Here is a 10,716-nt window from a genome sequence, read left to right on the forward strand (position 1 = left end):
TGCAGTTTGGCCTACATGTGACGGCACAGTTCTCAAGGCAGAGCACAGTGTCAGAGAAGGGTGTGTGTGTGAAACCATATAGCCCTTTAGTTCCAAGAGCTCATTCCCCAGGTGCTTTTTGTTTAGCTTTATGTGGGTTACTGAGCCAGAGATTTTGAAAAGAGACAGATTACAAAACAGCTGAGTGATATCAGCTCAGCACGGTAACATTTTGGTGGCGGGTTTGGATTGCCACGAGGGCGCCAGATATCGAGGCTATGTGCTATGTGAAAGTCGCTTTGAGCTCCGTGCTTAAATAAGCTCACTATCACAGGGAAAGTGGCGTGACTGGCCGTTTTTGCGGGGCTGTTTGCCTCCCCTCCTCTCCCAGGGACTGCGGTTGAATTTGGCCAGGCAGCCGCTGTTGGCATTCCACACTGACCCTCGAGTAGCGGGCCTGAGGTTCATGGGTAAACAGACAAACCGTTTGGTGGGCTCGCTGTGTAATTTTGGAGCCTGCCTTACCCCCTGTTACTCCCCCCTTGCCTCTCCTCTCAGCCAGCCATATCCTCAGTTGGCCTCTCTGTTAATTCAGACCTACCTGACAGTTCTGACTAAAACCTTCTGGGTTTACTATCTGTCCCGCTCGGCGACAGGCTCAGCTCTCTAAACACACACTGAAGACTAATCTGCAACAGATGGGACGCGGACCGGGGAGGAAGTAGTATAAAAGGATATACAGCATATTTGTACCCCTCTGAAGCAAACGATAGGGTTTCAGCGGAGCTCCAAGCAAAGCCGGAGGAAGGCTGTAATGATGTGCACTGCGGCGGCTCCCACAGGCTTAACTGGACATATTACTTGGAGATATAAGCTGTCCATCCGCAACCAGATGTCTGAAAAGGTCCCTGAGGGGGATTCTTGAGGGCTTTCTATGAAGGGAACCTGCACACACAGTCATTCACACACCCTACAGGATGTATGTGAAGTGCCGAGTGCATCAAAACGTATGGAAACAAGTAAATGTGCATGGATACATACATTGTGTACACAAATAAACAAGCCCGCACATGTTGGATTTCATGGGTGGCTGGTTTGGGATAATGAACGCCTCAGCCCCCCCAGTTAACTGTCTGGTTTTCGAGGTCATTAGTGTAAACACAAAAGACATTTATTTACTACCTCATTAATGCAAGTGGCAATTTAAGCTCCCCTTTCTCAGGCGGGAAAAAAAAAAGAAAAAAAAAAAAGGAGCGGATGGATCTCACTGTGCCAAAACCCAGACGGCTGTCAAATCACTGTTTGTATTGGTTTTGCGACGAGCGCTTGGAAAGCCCCAAGCTTTCATCAGCTAACCACCACGAGTGAATATCTGTTACATTCTCCCTCTTGTCCTAGCTGAAGGATACACCGCCTCTTGATTACTTGCCGCAGAGCACAACAGCAGTTGGGGGCTTGTTAATGTTATATAAGAAGAAGGTTTACCTCTTATAAGAAAGTGTAGGCGTTCATTTGAGGAGTCTATAACATTGAAAAATGCATGGCATGTGGGTTTGTGCACATGCAAATGTAATTTAAAGCCACTTGGGAGCAGCGGGACATCAGTTTTCATACCATATTGTGGTATGATGGTTGATACCATGTACTTGATATTGAATTTTACCATTTTTGTGCTATTAAAAGCATAAAATTTAGTTCAAAATAATAAAGTTGCGTAACCAGAAAACAAAAACAAGGAGCTCAAAGGTGCTAAAACACTGTACAGCAGTCTCTTTTGTGGCTTTGGCGCACAAGATCGGCCACTGTCGCATCACACAAAGTCATTTGATCAATTGTCACTATGAAAATATAAGTTATAGCAGCTTTCATGTACTTTTCAAACTTAAAGGTGCAATATGTAGGAAGTGTCCACCTGTCACATTCACACGTAAATCAAATAGGGGGCATCATGTCACCAGAGTAACTGCTTACTGCTGCTAACAGTACATGTCAGTCTGGGTATTAGGAGCTCTGTGATCAGGGGAGGGTTAGTGCTAACATCGCTAGCACAGGTGCTTTGCACCAGGATTGGCCGGGGCTAGCATGCTAACTTCAGTAGATATCCCTGCAACACAATACATAGACATCATGATGTCCAAACTGCTTTTTATCCACATTCCGTTGATAATTTTAGCTAATTTCTGAACATTTTTTACTAAACTTCTGACGTATTGCCCCTTTAAAGCAGGACTCCTGTGAGTGCTGAGGCAAAGGCAAGTGTTGAGCTTTTGGCGAATTTGGTGAAACTCCTGTAATCTTCCCCACCCTCACTTACACAGCATTTATCACAACAGGCCATTTCCTGACTCCGAGTGCCATCAGATTGGACGTATTCCTCTGGGGTTGCGTGAGGCTGCATGGAGATACAGCGACAGATAGGACTCGTCTCCGGAGACTGTTACAGAGACAGGCGACCACCCAACAGCAGAGGGTTTTACGTAAATGTCTTGTAAGAGCTTCGTCATAGTAATGTCTTCATGAAACTGTACGACTTCAAAATCCTTCTCTTCTTCGTCTGCCTCTGTTTGTTTGAAGCAGACCGACCAAACAGAGTTGGACTCGTGAGGACGTCCCGTGTCGTTTTGGGCAGAAATGGAGGAAGAGACAGAGACAGCAAAGAGCAGACTGTCTCTGATTAGGCCTGAGATGAGACATTCAGCTCAGAAGCTCGCCTTAGCCTCAGGATCAGAGTCCAACACATGAGACCACATGAGACTGATTTAGGGACTAAGCAGGAGCTAAGTCATGTTTTCCTGATGCACCCAGCCAAACATTGATCCAAGACACACATATAAAATGTTTCCCCTTGGAATATTTATGAAAATGATCATTTTTATGTTGCTTTTAACCTGGTTCTGTCTTTTAAATGCAGCTTCTTTTAACACGACAGCTCAATAATGGCTTTCTGCGTCTAACATCCACAATACGCTTTATTCTCATGCCAAAAAGAGTAGGTGTCACTCGCGTTTCAGGACACACTGCATGACGCAAACAGCTGCAAGTTTGAAACAAAACCGTGTTTTGATCGCACCCGCGAGGCTCGCGACGTCACTGTTGCACGTAAAACCGTTTATCTCCAAAATGTCAGCTTCTCGCCAACAACAGCCGGATTGTTTTCGGTTCTGCGTTTATGACATTATCGGATTGGATTTAGAAAGAAAGGGCGGTCCTCCGCCTGAGCTGCAAACATGAAACCACCAAACATCAAACTGTGAGACGCGATGGAGCTCCACATCGCAGACGGCAACATTGTACGAGTGATGTCGCACCCAACAAACCCGAATCTGTTATGGAGACCTTTTATGTTTTCTACCGAATCAAAAACAAGACTGAAAGCTATCATTTGTGTTCTGCCTCAGGGTGGTCATTTGACTGGGAGTAATTACGTGGTTGTCGCGCTCCCTCGCAATCTCGTCTTCCTATACGAGACTTTGCTTCTATCTATACTGTTTACCTTTACCTGAGCTTGAAAGCCTTTTAATTATTATCATCTAATAATCATCACCTTTAATGTCTCCACAACCACTGCGGCTGGCGACTGGCAGTGTCTGGGCGGGTGTGTGTGTGTGTGTGTGTGTATCTGTGTGTGTGAGTGGCTTTAATCATCATCAAATAGAGCTGTGTGTATAGGTAATTAAGGTGGTGCCAAATCGACTCTCACTCGGAGGCACGAGTCAGGAACTCTCAACAACACCTCGGCTTTGCATCGCTTAGCAAACGCTGGGGGCAACTTTATTCCAGCTCTGCTGCAAGTTTTAACACAGAGTTCAGTGCAACTCCCTCTCAGAGTCCATTACTCAGTGTCTGATAGGCTTCTAAGCCCTGGATTACTTTTCCTCCCCACAAGCTGACCATAATACCAGGCTTGGGGAGCCAATGCGGCCTGCAGGGTTTGGTCTGTAACCACTCAATGAGCACAAGGATCACGATTAGTGTTCGCAAGATCAAGGACTGCTTTTCCAGCCCTCCCGCCCTGACACACACATTCACACACTGCACCCTTCACCTCCTCTGCCTCGCCATGGTTTATGGCTACTGTAAGCCAATAAACACGTACAATATTAGCTTATCTTTCAACATTTATAGTGCAATATTTCCCTCAAACAAGAGTGAACTTGAACAGGCATTTCAGACACAGCTATTTCAGTGTTGGGCTGCGGAAAATAATTATTTACATTTTCTACTGATCTCTTGATTGATTGTTTAGTCTATAAAATGTGAAAACACGCCCATCGTAATTGCTCGGAACCCTAGCTGACATCTTTACTTTGCTTTTTACAGTCGAAAACTCCCCATTTATAATATATAATTAAACAAAAATCGAGAAAAGCAGCAATTGACCGTATTCACACGGCGCATATTTTCTTCTGACGCCACGCTCAGAGTAGGAAGCTCTAATGTTAGAGTAAGCTTTCAACCATTCCTAGCTAACGTTACTGTTTGATTACATCCAGTGTGTTTCACTTCCAGACTTAGATAACAGTGTCCACGATGTGCGTTGTTATTTTAGAGTTAATTCAAGTCTATACTATCGTTTTACGTGACATGTAGCAAACGCTAATGTTAGCGAGGAAGAGGCTGGATGCTCACGTTAGCTGTTGACTTTTCAGTTGCCGATAATAAAACTAAATGCATAAAACACACATCTACGACACATTTATTTAAGCCTGGAAGTGAAACACACTGTAATCAAATGCTGATGTTAGCTAGGAAGTGGTTGAATGCTAATGTTAGCTTATTCAAATATGCTGTTTTACCTTGAAATATAGCCAAATGTGCCTCCAGTGGTGAAATGAACCTTTTTTTGGGGGGGGGCATGTCAGGGGAAAATGGCCGCCATGTGACTATGGCCTATTCCTCACATTTGGGAAACCGTGACCAGGAAATGTTCGGCATTTTTGCTCGGTCAAGGTTGCTCCCAGCGCTGGTTGTATGTAATCTCCCACCGCACCAACGCTAATACTGCTGATAGCTGGTTTAACTGGGTGGTCCGAGCGTAAAATTCTGAATATTACTCCGAGACTCGTTTTGTCTCCCTTCTTCCAGGAAATGTCTGTTTTTCATTGTTCACTGTTCTGTTTCTGCCGTTCAGTGATTGGCCCTTCACTCTGTTTGGCCCTTCATACACAACTGCAGGGGATAGCTGCTTGGCAAGCGCGTGTGCGTACGTGTGTGTGAGTGTGCGAGGGTGTTTTCTGAGGTTTGGAATGATTTACACAACCCCACACTCGATTAATTCCAGTATGACAGCACAAACTTGCCTGTGTGTACACACGTTGGTCGGAGGTATTAGGCTGACAGCGGCGCACAGACTGAACAGTGTTGACTGATTAATAGATGGAGGTCTCTCTCTCTCGCTCTCTCTCTCTCTTTTTTTACGGACACGCACACATGCAAACACACACACACTTCACATTCGTGTTTATGTTTCTTATTGGTTCCATTTATTTAATCTGATGCCAATCTGTGCTCCAACTCAAACAGCGGGACAGAAGAAATCTGTGAATGCTGCTCGACGCCCCCCTCTATCGGAGTTGGCCAGCAGCAAATCATCCAAAATGTATACACTATTAGCTTGTGTTTGTAATATTATGCACTATAAATGTGAGAAACTGCTCTAAAAACACTTGAAAAAGCAAAGATTTACGTTACCTACTCACATTCAAAAGTTGATTTGTCCCCATGTTGCTTTAAATGCCAACAATCCCCCTTTTAGATTGAATCTGTTCTGCTTAAAAACATAAAAGGTGAAACACGGCACATCCTGAGCCCTTCAAACACTTTAACGGCTCTGATCAGATGAGGTGCTTCAGCCGAGAAGCCAATGGCTCTAAATCCAGAACACCCTCGGTCGCCGAGCAAAAAGGTTTTCCAGGAGACTGTCCAACAATATCAAAACAATCTCCAGGCTGGATTTCCTCTCTGGCACTCAAACCCCACTGGAGAATGAGAATCTGGGTTGCATATGAGAGAGGACTGTAGGATGAAGGATCGAGAGACAGTGCTCTGAAAAATGAGTCTGTCAATTCAGCAGTTCGCCCATAAACAAAAAGTCAGCAGGGGCCTCAGAAAAGCAATGAAACAAAAAATAAAAGTCAAGGATGCATTCATTATCTGTCCAACGTCGCCTGCCAAAGCTAGGCTCATCATCGTATGACGTTACGCGTCTAGTCATCCTTCACTGAAACCTCAAAGGTCATCTCTTCAAGAACTGCTTCACATCCTCCCCTCTGATTCACATCCTCCTCAGCCGGGAACATCTTCCTTCTCTCCTCGCTTTGACATGTTTAAACAAAATCAACCCCGGCTCTCTTTGATAATTGTTAAGCTAGCAAGAAACTTCCGACAAGCTTCACAATGTAGGACGTGCATGACTTCTAACTGAGTCGACTATTGGGAAATACTCTTATTAGCTTTCTCGAGGGAGAGTTAGATGAAAAGATTGATACCACTCTTATGTCTCTACGCTAAATGTGTTGCTACAGCAAGCAGTTAGCTTAGCTTAGCATAAAAACTGGAAACAGGAGGAGAGGTCTAGCTTGGCTCGCTCCAACGGTGTCAAAAGCACATCTTAAGCTCATTTGCTACAATTTATTTTTTAATATTTTGTATAAATATCAAAGTATAAAAATGATTTTTTTTCATGGTTTTATAGTTGGTGAAGTGTTTCTTCGTATTTTATGTGCCGTGTAGTTTTGTAGTTTATCGTCTTTGATATATCACTGCTGGCTGGTCTAACTGCTACTGCTAGCTTTGCTAACTAAAGCAGTCATTTTCTTCAGTTTGTGGCCCAACAGGTAAATAAGGTCTCCAACCTTATGTTAGCGAAAGTGTTGTTATATAAAAGCATCATTAATAACATCATAAAAAAGTAAATTACATTGTAGCTATGTAGCCAAAGCTAGCCTATGTGATGCAGTAGCCTCCTTTCAACTTATTGTAACCAACATTGTGATTGGTTCTTTAGATTAAATGAATGAGATATAATGTTACAATGTTAAAATTAGTGAGCTTTTGACCTGTTCAAAAAAGCCAGGCTAGCTCTTTCCCTGTTTCACATATTTAAGCTAATGGGCTGCTTGCTCTAGCTGCTAGCTACATATTTAGCGGTCAGAAACGTGAAAGCAAATGAGTGTATTTCCCAAAATGTTCAACTATTTCTTTAAAGGGGCTCTGTGTTGTGCTGGAAGCCTATTGTTAAGTTATGTTAGCGGAGTCCATTTCTAGCGAACGTTAGCTAAGGTTGCTCTCTGAGGCACTAAGACGTATAATAAACAACTTGAGCAAATCATCCACAGGCTTGTGTAGGCAACCGAGAGAGACGGAGAAGGTCTAATTTTTCACGTCACCTTACAAACCGCCCACATATAGCCAATAGAAAAAGTGATCAATACATGTAAGTTACCGCAAAATGTTACACGGAGCCCCTTTGAACTAATTCTGCTGCTGCACACAAGTCCCTATGGATGATAGCATTAATTATAAAGACTCTAGAGACAGAAGACCCTGTTCAGTATACATTAAAAGCATAGAATCGATGTTATGTCTCATAGCGGGCGGCGGTCGAGCCAAACATGCCGATCATTTCAGCTACTGCCTGACTCGACTCTCCCGTGTGGTTCGAATGGCTGACCAATTAACAGCAGCTTAACTCCTGGTTCCAAACACCTCTCTCTCTCTCTCTCTCTCTCTCTCACACACACACACACACACACACACAAGTAACAGACATGCAGATCCACGAGCACTGGCGCCCGGTACCACACACAGGCAAGGACACACACATACGCACACACACGCAGATACTCATTAACAAAGGCTTAGCATTTCAGAGTGTGTACCCCCAGCAAAGTGCAGCATAGTCTGGCTGACTGGCCCCCCACAGAGGGGGAACACACCTCAGTCACCTGATCCTGGGCTGCTCTCATCATCCTGGATCTGCTAACTGCAGCAGTTTGTCATTGACCGACTCTACAAGATTATTTTAAACGATTAAAGGGGCACTGTGTAGTTTTGGGGAAGAGATTCAGACTTAGAATTTTAATATTTACGATATTAATGAGGTAATGACACAAACTCAGACATATTTATTGTCTCCATAACTGAATAAACAAGCTGCTCTCAGAGGTAAATAAGGTCCCCAGAAGACTGTTTGAAGCTAGAAAGGTGGCAGGGTCCGCCACAAATAAACAAAGTGTGAAACTGTGTTGTCCTTTAAGGTCAGTTTGTTTATTCAGTCATGAAAATAAAAAGTTTGTTCATTTAGTTTGTTCATGCACAATGAAGCTCTTTCTCTTCCCCAAAACTACAGAATGCACCTTTAACTACAGATCACACTGAAGTCATATTAGCGAACAGGCTTTCTTCATGTTTTAGGACTCAGACTCAAAGGATCCAAAGCTTGCAGCATCTTTGCAAACCTCTCCTACCACTAGGTGCCACCACTGGCTTCAATACTGATCCCACAGCGCTGAAAAGTCTAAATCTAAAGACGTCACTGGGACTCAAATATATATTTTTTAATGCTCTTTAAACACATTTTTATGCAGACAAAAGATAGTATCTCCAAAACAAAGACAGATGAGTGAAATTACATGGAGACCAATAGAACAATTTGACTTCAAACACTTCAAAGTTTGTTTAAAAAAGATCTCAGTCTGCAGTTTTGATTGAATTGCGCCTCGCACGGTCAATTGTTCTGTGCGGCTCAAGTGATGTGGCTTCACTTCGGGCTGTGGTCTGTCAGCGCTGATGCCGATCCTGAGGTGATCAAGAGCCGCATGAAAGGGGCTCTGAAGTCAGCCCGCAAGACGGACGGAGAAAGCCAGAGAGAGAGAGACCACCTGAGTGACAAGCAACAGCTGAGTTCACACATCTGGAAACCTGAACGCGACCCCCCCTCCATTACGCGCGTCTTTACGCACACACGCACTCTCCAAAGCTGGACGCAGCCACAGATTCACTTTTTTCCCCTTCAAATAACTCTCCTCTGGTGTGTCTTTGCTATGAAGTCATGGAGAGGCAAATCATTCCCATCTCTTCACCTTGATGACGTCTCATTTCTTCTTATTAAAACCCTTTGACGCGCACTTGCATGGTTGCAACACTTAAAGAAAAAAAAAGAGGAAATGATTGTAAAAGTTCTGAGCCACTCACCTCTCAGAAGCAACAACTTGGTGCGGGCAAAGTCTTGAATATTCCGTTTATCTGAGCAAAATCACGACTCTGGAGGCATCCGGGCTGACTGCATCCAAACAAACACTCACAACTTCGAGTCCCGAATCAGCTCGATGGATGTAGTCTGTCAGTGCATGGTCGTAGATAGAGACAGAGTCAGGGGACGTTCACCAGGGTTGAGCGCTGCGCAGCTCTGGCACCGAGCTAAAGCGTCGAGAAATGACATTAGCGCTGCTCTGCTCCTATTGGCTCAAACGTGAAGCCCCCCTCATCCCTCCTCCTCCTCCTCCTCACACACACACACACACACACACACGCCTCCCTCTCCTTCTCACTTACAGGCAGACAGCATACTGTATACATTCATGACTTTATGGATGTATTTTTAGAAGCCTAATCAAGTCCACGTGGTCTGTTAGGAGGTTCCCATTAGATTATATGTGTTGGAGCACCATAAAGTCTGATCAGGTCATTGGGAACTCATTAGTGACACTACTCGCAGGAATACAGCAGCAAGCAGGCGATAAAATGTCCCTTAGGTTCACCTCTTTATCATAAATTATACTCAAGAGCTTTACGAGGAGAACGCAATACACACAGTCTGTTAAATCCAAATTGTTAAAGGGGCAATATGTAATAAGTTTTTGTTGTAAACATTTAAAAATCATCTAAAACTATCAACAGAATGTGAAAAGAATCAACAATTCTGATGTCGCGACATCTATGTGGTGTTTTGCAGAGTTAGCATGCTAACCAGCTAGCCCCGAGCTCATGTGCTAGCGGTGTAGGCCTAGACACCAACACTCCAGTGGTGCTCCGAGCTCCCGCTAGATGCGTGGCTAACCGAGCTAAGCTAGCTAACAGCAGCTATGGTCCAAACCCCGCAGGAGAGCCAGGCTCTGAAGACAGTTTTCATAGTGGCCAAACCGTGTAATTACAACATCGCGTGACGCACTGGGGCCCAAAAAGACAAGCTAATACCCCTTTTCCACTGGTGCATTTACATTGGTATCACCTCGGCTATGATCTAAATGTATGAGTGATGTACAACGTAACGCTCCAGAAAAAAATCACAAGGACGGGCTGCCTTGCTTGCGGGAACTGGGAATGGGGTCGATGGGTGATTTTTAGCAGGTTGACCCGCATTTAAGGAGTCTCCATTGCACACGCTCTGTGGTCAGATGAGTTTATCTTTACCCAGTGCTCCACTGGTCAGTGAAGTGGTCGCACTGGTTAGCTCCATCACTCTGGATTCAAAGTTGTTGTGTGTCACATTGTGAATGACACCAAAGACACTTTGAAATTCAATTTGAGCGGCCACAGCGTCTGTAGAAATCTGACTGTTATGGCATTTCAAACCAACTCCAAATGTGGCTTGGATCTGGTTTGTAAACATCATATTTCATGTGGTTTTTGTAAAGTCCAGACTTCATAAAATCAATCTGGATACGGCAAAAAAAATGGAATTGGGCTGGCAGGTTAAACAAGGCCATGGTTGGGTGTGCAACAGACAATTATAGT

General features: G+C 44.2%; 1 protein-coding gene across 1 annotated transcript in view; it reads right to left on the minus strand.

Annotated features, from left to right (window-relative positions):
* prickle1b (prickle homolog 1b) overlaps positions 1 to 9,296 on the minus strand; it is a 31,871-nt gene extending 22,575 nt beyond the window's left edge. Inside the window, exon 1 of the mRNA XM_073480650.1 lies at positions 9,175 to 9,296. The gene's annotated coding sequence lies outside the window, so the exon portion shown is untranslated. The remainder of the gene's footprint in view (positions 1 to 9,174) is intronic.
* Between the last annotated feature and the right edge of the window lie 1,420 nt (positions 9,297 to 10,716).

This window comes from Pagrus major, chromosome 14, assembly GCF_040436345.1.
Source record: "Pagrus major chromosome 14, Pma_NU_1.0".
Taxonomy (NCBI): Eukaryota; Metazoa; Chordata; class Actinopteri; order Spariformes; family Sparidae; genus Pagrus; species Pagrus major.